We start from the raw sequence: 8943 nt of genomic DNA on the forward strand, positions 1-8943 counted from the left end.
CCCCGCCCCGCGGGTTCCCTCCGCGGGGCCCCGGACACTCCTTGTGCAAGCGGCGGCCTTCAAAAGGTTCGGGCTCCTTACCCAACCGTCGCGCTTATCTCGGGGCTTGCCCCGCTCTGCCTGCTCCGGGATCGAGAAAAGGACCCTGCACACGAGTGGGGCAGGGACAGCCCTAGAGAGACAGGGACAAAGCAGTGACCAGAACAGAGACCAGACCCGGACGGGAGGGGGCGGGACTGGAACAGAAACCGAAAAAAGGAGAGCGCATCCCTGCGTCCATTCGCTCCCAGTTCTGCCATGTGGAAGAGGGGGAGGGGGGACTAAGCACTCTGGGCCCCTCTTCCACGTCCAGCAGGGTGGCTGGATGCTGGCACCCAGTTTAATGGGGGACAGAAGCTGGGGATCCAGAAGTCATGGATAGCCACAATCTTCCACGCTGGGGACCCCCTCTCAGGAGCCTAGCGATTTGGCCTGGGGAAAAAGAAGCCTCGTATCTGCTTCTCCCTCCCCAAGCACCCGGCCTAGGTTTCTTCCTGAAGATGAAGGTCAACAAGGCGTCACCCCACTCCCAAATCAGGGTTTGGGATACAGTGACCAAGCCAGCAGCCTTTTCATTCTTGGGAGAAGGCCCTTCTCCCCAAACTTAAAATTGCAAGGGAGACCTGAGGAGAAAAGGATCCTCGACCTCTGCTCCTCCATGTTGCCAGTGGGATTTCCAGTCCTGGAGTCAGTCCCCCAGAGCCTGAGGCACTTCCCCCTCCTAGCTGGGCCTGTGTTGAGCTATGTGGTGTTGGGGGAGGGGGGTCGCTGGCTGCCTGTGTTTTCCTGTTTGTATGAGAGGAAGTTGGCTGTGAGTCAGCAGATGCAGGAACTGTCAGTAGCTAGGGGAAGACCCCTGCCTCTGGAGAAGGAGAGGAGAGTGTGAAGTGGTTCCCACCTCTCTCAACAGCCCCAGCTGGGGGAGGGACAGTCATCTTCAGCCTCCTGGAGCCCATTTCCTCAGGGCCTTCCTTTTGAGAAAGAGATGGATAATAATTAAAAAGGCCATAATAATGACCACCAGTTATTTAGAGCTGACTATGTTCCAGGTCCTGTGCAAACATCACTGTGTAAACTACAATTAATCCTTACAACAATTAATCCTCAAATAGGAAATCTTACCAACTCCATTTTACCGATGAGACTCAGAGCCTTAAGTTACTTGCCCAAGGACCTGCAGCTAGTAAATGGCCAACTCCCCAAGCCCAAGCCCTAAACGACAGCGCTCGAGCTCACCATGTAGCTGGCCATAAGAATCCTCCCCCCAAACCTCCAGCTATAAGAGAGAAATGGCTCCTCTCTGAAATCCATCAGCTCTGGCTCTAAGGCCATTCTTCCCACTGAGCTGCTCTCAGCCAGTGACCAAGTACAGCAGAGATTCTAAGGTAGGGCCATTCCTGGGAGGTACGAGATGCCCCTGACAGCCGACTTTGGCTCAAGAATTCCCCCAAGGCCTTGCTGAGCTTTCCTTCCACGGCCTGGCAGTCTAGGATGCAACTCCCCAATGTTACTTCCCGCTCTTCTTCCCTAGGGGTCAGACTTGCATTGCAGTCTGAAGGCTCTGCCAGCCCAGCTCCCTCCTCATTTCCTCTCACAGACATTTCCCCTAATAGAATCCTTGCACTTTTGATTCTGCCTGAGCATCTGCTCCTTGGAGGACCCAAGGTAACGAAGCAATAGAGGGAGCAGTAAAGGACGGTGCAGGGTACAGAGTGCTCAAGGGGATGGATACTATGGGATGCTGGTCAGAGGCCAGACACAGGGGTTCTTAACCTTTTTTTGTGTCATATTCCCCTTTGGCAGTGGACTCCATCTCAGAATAAAGTTTTGTTTTGTTTTGTTTTGTTTTTGTACTGCAAACATACTGTAACAAACATTTCTGTAAGATAGAATTCCAAGAAGGAGGACTGCTGAATCGTGGAATATACACTTTTTAATTTTAACAGATTCTGCTAGACTGCTTCCCTCCAAATTAATTTATATTTCCACCAGCAATTTCCATTACCATCAGCAGTGGATAAGATAACCCATTTTCCCCTCACTCTCATCAGTTTTGGATCTTATACTATTTTTTACCCATCAAACTAGAAAAATGAAAAAGATAAAAAAATTTAAATGGTCACATTTCCCTATCTGCTAGTCTGGTTAAGCACCTTTTCATGTCTTAATTTGCTGTTGGTACAACAGTTATGCTAATTTTAAATTCATGTCCTATATCCTGCAATGTCTTGCAAATGCAACCGTCTTAACATATCTTTCGTGACAAGTGACAAGTATGCCTGTGTGGGTGGGTGTTTATAAGAGTATACACACACACACACACACACACACACAAGTGAGAAAAACACAATGTAGCAAAATTTTAGTTGGTGAATCTAGGTTATGCTGTATACATTTTCACTTTATTATTGTTTGAACTTTTCTGGAGGCTTGAAAATTTTTCAAAGTAAAATGTGGAGGAAAAGACAGTCTCTTCAGTGGCAGGTGTGATATCTCTGGGTTTTCTCAGAGTTGGGTTGTCAACTTCTTTGCTTATTGTTATGTATGACCCCTGAGTTTTGGCTTCCTGCCTTCCTGGCTCCTGATCTGCGGAGCATCCCAACCTTTGGTTTTCACCTGTGTCTTCCATTGGCACCCATGAGCTAAACTCAAGCAGATGCCCAGAGATTAGCATGTCTTTTCCAATAGCTGAGCCTCTCTTTTTAGTATAATGTTTTAAAATAATGAATAAAATATAAAATAAAATATATAGGGTTTCAAAGGAAACCAATTATATATGGTATTGCCATTATAAAAATACTTTAATGTGATATAGTAATATATGCTTCTTTATTAATGCTTTAAATAACAAGATCTAGTGGTAGGTCGATATCTCACATAATTTTGAAGTAGTGATGAGTGTGAAAGATGTTTAAAATAGCTGCAATACTGTACTGTGATATGCTATGAAAATATATGTGATTTCTATTGGTGACAGAGCCATAATTATGGTTAATAAGACTGGTTTGTTGCCACAATCGTAACTGAAGAAAACGCTAAATTTCAGTTAGATTTTAGTGAACATAGCATGATTTATTTTTCCCATCCAGGTTCACTGGCCCCAAATTAAAGATACCAGAGCCAGAGTGTCAAGGCAGAGCCACTGAGAGGGGCGTTGGCTTCCTTCTTCAGACCCCACTTCCCCTCTCTGGCTGGGGCGGGTGGAGGCCTCTCTCCCTGGCTTGCACCTTCCTTCTCTCTCCCTGGCTCTCTTTCTGTTTCTCCTCTCTCTGCTTCCGTTTCTCTTTCTTCTCTGAGGTTCTATTTTTGCCTTTCTTCCTATTTCTCTCTTTTTTAGTTTGTCTTTCTGTCTTCCTCTGTGTGTATCTGTCTTTCTCCACTCTGAATCTCTTTGTGGTTTTCTTTGTGTGCTTCTCTTTCTGCCTGTCTGCCTCTGTGTCGCTGTGTCTGTCTTGTGAACCCACAATCTGTCTCTGAGGGCATGGGACAGACTCAAGGGGATCCCTGTAGCCTGGGCACAGTTAGGCTGAAAGAACCCTTTGATTCTAGGGTCATTGGGAGCTGGAAGGGGTGGTGTCCCTGGGCCCCAGTCTTGGCCTGGGAGGCACAGATCTTTTCTTCTTTACTCCCTCTTTCATTCTTCTTAAGGGCAGAAACAGGTCAGGACAGCTGAATGAGGAGAAAGGCAAGGGGCAGGGGCATCCTAGGTTCTGAATTTGGATATAGTGGGATTTCTCCCCAAACTCCACTCCCTGGAGCTGCGGTCCATAAATCCTGGAGTTGAGGCTTTCTTCCATCCTCTCCATGCCTTGGGAGTAGGGTGGGGTGGGGAGCAGCACAGAGGCAGGTCTGGTGTGAGGGCACAGGGACTCATGAGCCTGACACAGAGTAAGTCTGCAGCAGATTTCAGGCCTGGACCGAGATGCATGGGCAGAAGGGAGGTCAGTGGCTCAAGGAAGGGAGCACAGATTTAGGGGGTTTGGTCTTTTCTCTGAATATTCAAGAATGGGACAGGGCACTAGGCCAAGTGTTCCCTTGTGGGGCAGGATGCACCCGAGAATGATTTGGTCGGGCAGAGAGGGGGTTGTCATTGGCCTGGGGAATTGGGGAAGGTGAGTGGGCGCAGAATGTCCTAATAGAGCTGGAAGGCATTGCAGGACAGGGGGCTTGGGGGTGGTAGTGTAAGAGGTGCACCTGGTCCCAGGACTGAGGATGAGACTGAGTGGGGGCCTAGTGTCCCCTGCAGGAGCTTCTCTGGAAGGCTATCTTGGGTCCTTACCCTTTAACCAGGTCTCACTCATCCTCACTGTCCAAGGAATCTACTTACAGCCAGATAAGCAGTGCAGGCTCAGCAAGGGAGCTAGCTCTACTCTAGGGAAGGTATGAGCTGCCTTTTCCTTGTGGGGTTTCTTTTGTGTCTTCCTTAGGGCCTGGTGGGCAAAGGGGACTAAGAAGGGACCCTCTTCAAAACTCTAACCCTGGAACTTCACAGGCCCAGTTTACCCTGGCTAGAGAGACTGAATTATTGACCATTATCAGCTGATCTGTCTACTGTGGTAAGCTGGGGGTTCACATGACTCAGTATATGCTAGGACGCTAACGTTTAAAAATAAGGTACAGACTGTCAAAGAACATGGTGTTTTGGAGGACGAAATACATCCAAACCAGCATATTCCACCCCCTGGACCCCAAATGACATGATCTTTCCATATACAAAATACATTCATCCCATCACAATATCACAAAATCACAAAAACTTAAATCATTTCAGTAACAATAGGTAAGTACAAGATCTATCAAAATCAGTTACAGGCGTGGACTGTCCTAAAGCAAAATTCCCCTCTAGCTGTGGACCTGTGCAACTTACAAAAGTTATCTGCTGCCAATTTACGATGGAGGAACAGGCATAGGATAAACATTCCCATTGTCATAAGGAGAAACTGAAAGGAAAACAGGGTTCAGAGGACCAAAACAATTCCTAAAACTCACAGGGCAAACGTCATTGGATTTCAAAATCTGAGAGTCATTTATAGAATGACGTTTTAGCCTTGGGGCTTGAGAAAGCAGGAATCCAACCCTTTCCAAGGGCCTTCGCAGCAGCCCTTTTCTCTCCAAACGCTGGGTGAATGCTCCAACATATCCACGCACTGGGAAGACCACCTTCTTCTCAGTCCACCCTCCTCAAACATCAGGGTGCCACCCAGACTCTGCCTTTCTGGGGCAAAGGCTCTCCTCTCTCTGAACAGTGGGGTGGCAGCCAGGCTCTCTCCAATCCCTGGGGAATGTGCTGCACCCTCTCTGGGACCTGGGGTGGCAGCACTCTTCCCGAGCATCGAGGTGGAAGGCCCATGCTCTGCCTCCAGAGCACATTCACCCTTTCCACATGCATGCGTTGCTCTGCTCTCCTTGCCCAAGATTTCTTGACTTCAGACCTCAATTTCCATGGTTCTGTCTTTGAAGAAATTTTTCCTTCAATTTGTTCCTTCTCTGTCCCCTCCAGTCCAGACTGGCAGTGGCTCCATCTATATAGATCTCGCAAAAATCTTGTTGGCTTGGCATGAAGCACATGGGTCAAAACCATCAGACAATAGGAGTTTCCACAGATCCTTTCTGGATAACTCCAACTCCGATCTGGCTTGTACTGAAATGGCTGGCTGGTTCTAATTATCATTAAATCTTCGCATGGGGCACTATCTTCTGGGGTCTCACTTCCTGGAAGCCCAGAATCTTCCAAACCATCAATTTCTGGTTTCTTTGTACCCAAGAGTTCATTTCTCAGCTTATCTCTGTCTTGTTGCAATTTACTATAAGCTGCAAGGAGAAGCCAGGCTACATCCTCCACACGTAGTCTAGAGATCTTGTCAGCTAAGTATCCCAGTTCATCACTTTCAAATTCTGCCTTCCATCCAGAAGTTGCCCTCTCTGCCTTCACTGTATCTGCAGCCCTGGCTCCTGGTGGTAGTCAGGATCAATCACCCTGACCAATACAGAAACACTCCTCTTTGTACATTTGTCCAGTGGCCTGAGGAACTTAAGGTGGCCAGGTGGCAGCCACAGCTGCTTCCAGTTTAGAGGAAACTTTACTGTTTCCCCTGGTGTAAATTTTTCCTCCCTGGTAACTAGGACCTCTAACTGTCAGAGTCCAAAGTTTTGGGGACTCATTAGTTTGCTAATGCTGCCAGAATGCAAAACACCAGAAATGGATCGGTTTTTATAAAGGGGGTTTATTTGGTTACAAAGTTACAGTCTTAAGGCCATAAAGTGTCCAAGGTAAGTCATCAACGATTGGGTACCTTCACTGGAGGATGGCCAATGGTGTCCGGAAAACCTCTGTTAGCTGGGAAGGCACATGGCTGGTGTCTGCTCCAAAGTTCTGGTTTCAAAATGGCTTTCTCCCAGGATGTTCCTCTCTAGGCTGCAGTTCCTCAAAAATGTCACTCTTAGTTGCTCTTGGGGGTGTTTGTCCTCTCTTAGCTTCTCCGGAGCAAGAGTCTGCTTTCAATGGCCGTCTTCAAACTGTTTCTCATCTGCAGCTACTCTCTCAGCTTCTGTGCATTCTTCAAAGTGTCCGTCTTGGCTGTACTAGCTTGCTCCTTCTGTCTGATCTTATATAGTGCTCCAGTAATTTAATTCAGACCCACCCTAAATGGGTGGGCCAACACCTCCATGGAAATTATCCAATCAGAGTCATCACCCACAGTTGGGTGGGGCACATCTCCATGGAAACACTCAGAAAATTACAATCTACTTAACACTGATAGGTCTGCCCACACAAGATTACATCAAAGATAATGGCATTTGGTGGACATAATACATTCAAACTGGCACAGGGAGCAAAAATTCTCCAAGTGTGAGAGTGAGAAGGGCCACTTCCATTTCCCCATTTGATCCTGGGACCTGCAGTTTCTGGGTGTAGGCGACACAATACTAATCAAAATAAATACGTTAAGGAGTTCAGGCTCCAAACCCACAGGTGTCATCCCCCCGCTCAGTATTCGACAGATCATTCCACTGCTCTACCAGGCAGCTGCTTTTGGATGATGGGGTACAAAGAAAGTCTAATGAATCCATTGATCCCATTATTTTACCTCACACCACATAGATAAAGTAACTCAAAATGGATTAAAGACCTTAAAGAAAGACCTAAAACTATATGCAAATCTTTAAAGGAGGTACAGTAGACAAGGAAAACAAATCCAGATCTGTAGCCCCTATCAGTAAGGACAAATCTCTTGACTCCTCCAAGACTGAAGGAGTCCAGTGTAATGGATGTGCTACCAGGTGGTTGGCTGGTCTCCTGAGATAGATAGCCCTACTAAGTGCTCAGTGTTGGTCTCTGCTGTAGATTGGTTGAGCATGAAGTGTGGCAGGGCTAGGTCACCCTTGGCAAGAGGGAGTCCATGGACAGCCTCCATCCACTCAGTGGATGACCACTCTGTTCTGTTCACAGGCTCATTGTGCAGCCACTTGTGGTGAACAGAGAGCGTTTCACTCATCAGCTGAATCGTCCTTTCTGCCTTGTTGAGAGCCTCCTCACAGTGGGTGCCCAGCTGGGTGTTCACTTGAGATGTAAAAAACATGAAAGTTTGCACATTTGTTGCCCACTCTCATCCATCTACCTCTTCCTGGATCTCTTTGCCACTGATCATCTGGTCTTGTTCCTTCCAGGCTCCTGACCAGCCAGCCAAGCCATTCACCACCGCCCAGGAGTCAGCGAATGACCACATCTCAGGCTACCTGATGATGAGCTCTGCACCCTGGGATTTCCCTTCACCTCTGTCCTTCAGGGCCAGGGGCCTTAATGGGGCAGCAGTCTACTTCCAACTTGCACCAACATATCACAGTGACCATCTGTGAACCTGGCCTTATCCATCAGCTGGTGGTAGGGAATCTGAGAAGCCACACAGGTTTGTGATCCATTATCCCCCATTATGCCTCCTCCCCTCCCATCTGCCTGTCACTGTTGGAAAGTGGCCCTTCACCCCTCTGACCTCTGATCTCACTGCACACTCTTGCCAGACCAGGCCACCCTGGAACTGGGAGCTGGAGAGCTATTTCCTTCTGGGCCTTGGGGGTGGGGGCTGCCTTCCCAAAGCCTCAGCAAGCTCATGGCAATAACAATAACAACTACGACCACAGTGGCTCCTCATTTGCCAGGCAGTGAGCTTTAATAATCAGGGCCAGGACTAGGATGAGGGGAATGGGGCACCAAAGGCGCAAATTTTAAGGCGGTCTTGGGATCTTGCAAGCCCCTAATCCTTAAATTTTGCATCCTAGATGCCTCATGTGCCTCACCAAGCTGTTTACATATATTAACTCATTTCATACTCACAAGTAGATATTGTTACCCTTGTTTTACAGAAGAGGAAGTTGATGTAGAGAGGTTAATTCGCCAAGGTCACACTGCTTGTGGGTAACTGGCACAAGCCATGTTTTTCTGAGTTTAAGACCTAAGTTCTTCACTACCAAGCTGCATTAGCCCATTTACCTCAGCCTGGCCTGAGCTTGGTGGGAAGGTCCCTGCCCATAATACTCCGAAAAATCCCAAGTTCCAAGACTCACGCGAGGGCCTGGGGCACCAGGTTGCGATGAGCCTTTTCCGCGTGGGCGGAGAGACGCGTGTTGGATGCCTGCAGCCCAAGCAAGGCCTACGGCCGGAGCGGGCAGGAAGCAGGGAGCGCTTACCTGCGCATCTCCACTAGATGGCGCCCCAACACCGAGCCACTGAACCCTGGCGGCCGAGTGGGCAGCCTTCCAGAGCCGAGACGCAGCGCAAGGGCCTCCTCCCTCCTCGGGCCCGCCTTACCAGGACCCAAGGCTGGGGGCTCCCGCCCTAGCCGTGGGACTCGCCCCCCCGCCAGGTCCCCAATCCTCCTCCACCCTCCCCGATTTCTGTATTCCCCA

The 8943-nt window shown here is 48.6% G+C and overlaps 1 long non-coding RNA gene across 1 annotated transcript; it reads right to left on the reverse strand.

The window, feature by feature from the left end:
* Nucleotides 1–2: 2 nt before the first annotated feature.
* LOC119507988 lies at nt 3–8674 on the reverse strand. The gene is made up of 3 exons (XR_005211374.1): nt 8602–8674; nt 938–1010; nt 3–172 (listed from the first exon to the last, which is right to left on the reverse strand). It is a non-coding gene; the product is annotated as an uncharacterized LOC119507988 (long non-coding RNA).
* Between the last annotated feature and the right edge of the window lie 269 nt (nt 8675–8943).

Source organism: Choloepus didactylus, chromosome 13 (genome assembly GCF_015220235.1).
Source record: "Choloepus didactylus isolate mChoDid1 chromosome 13, mChoDid1.pri, whole genome shotgun sequence".
Classification (NCBI taxonomy): Eukaryota; Metazoa; Chordata; class Mammalia; order Pilosa; family Megalonychidae; genus Choloepus; species Choloepus didactylus.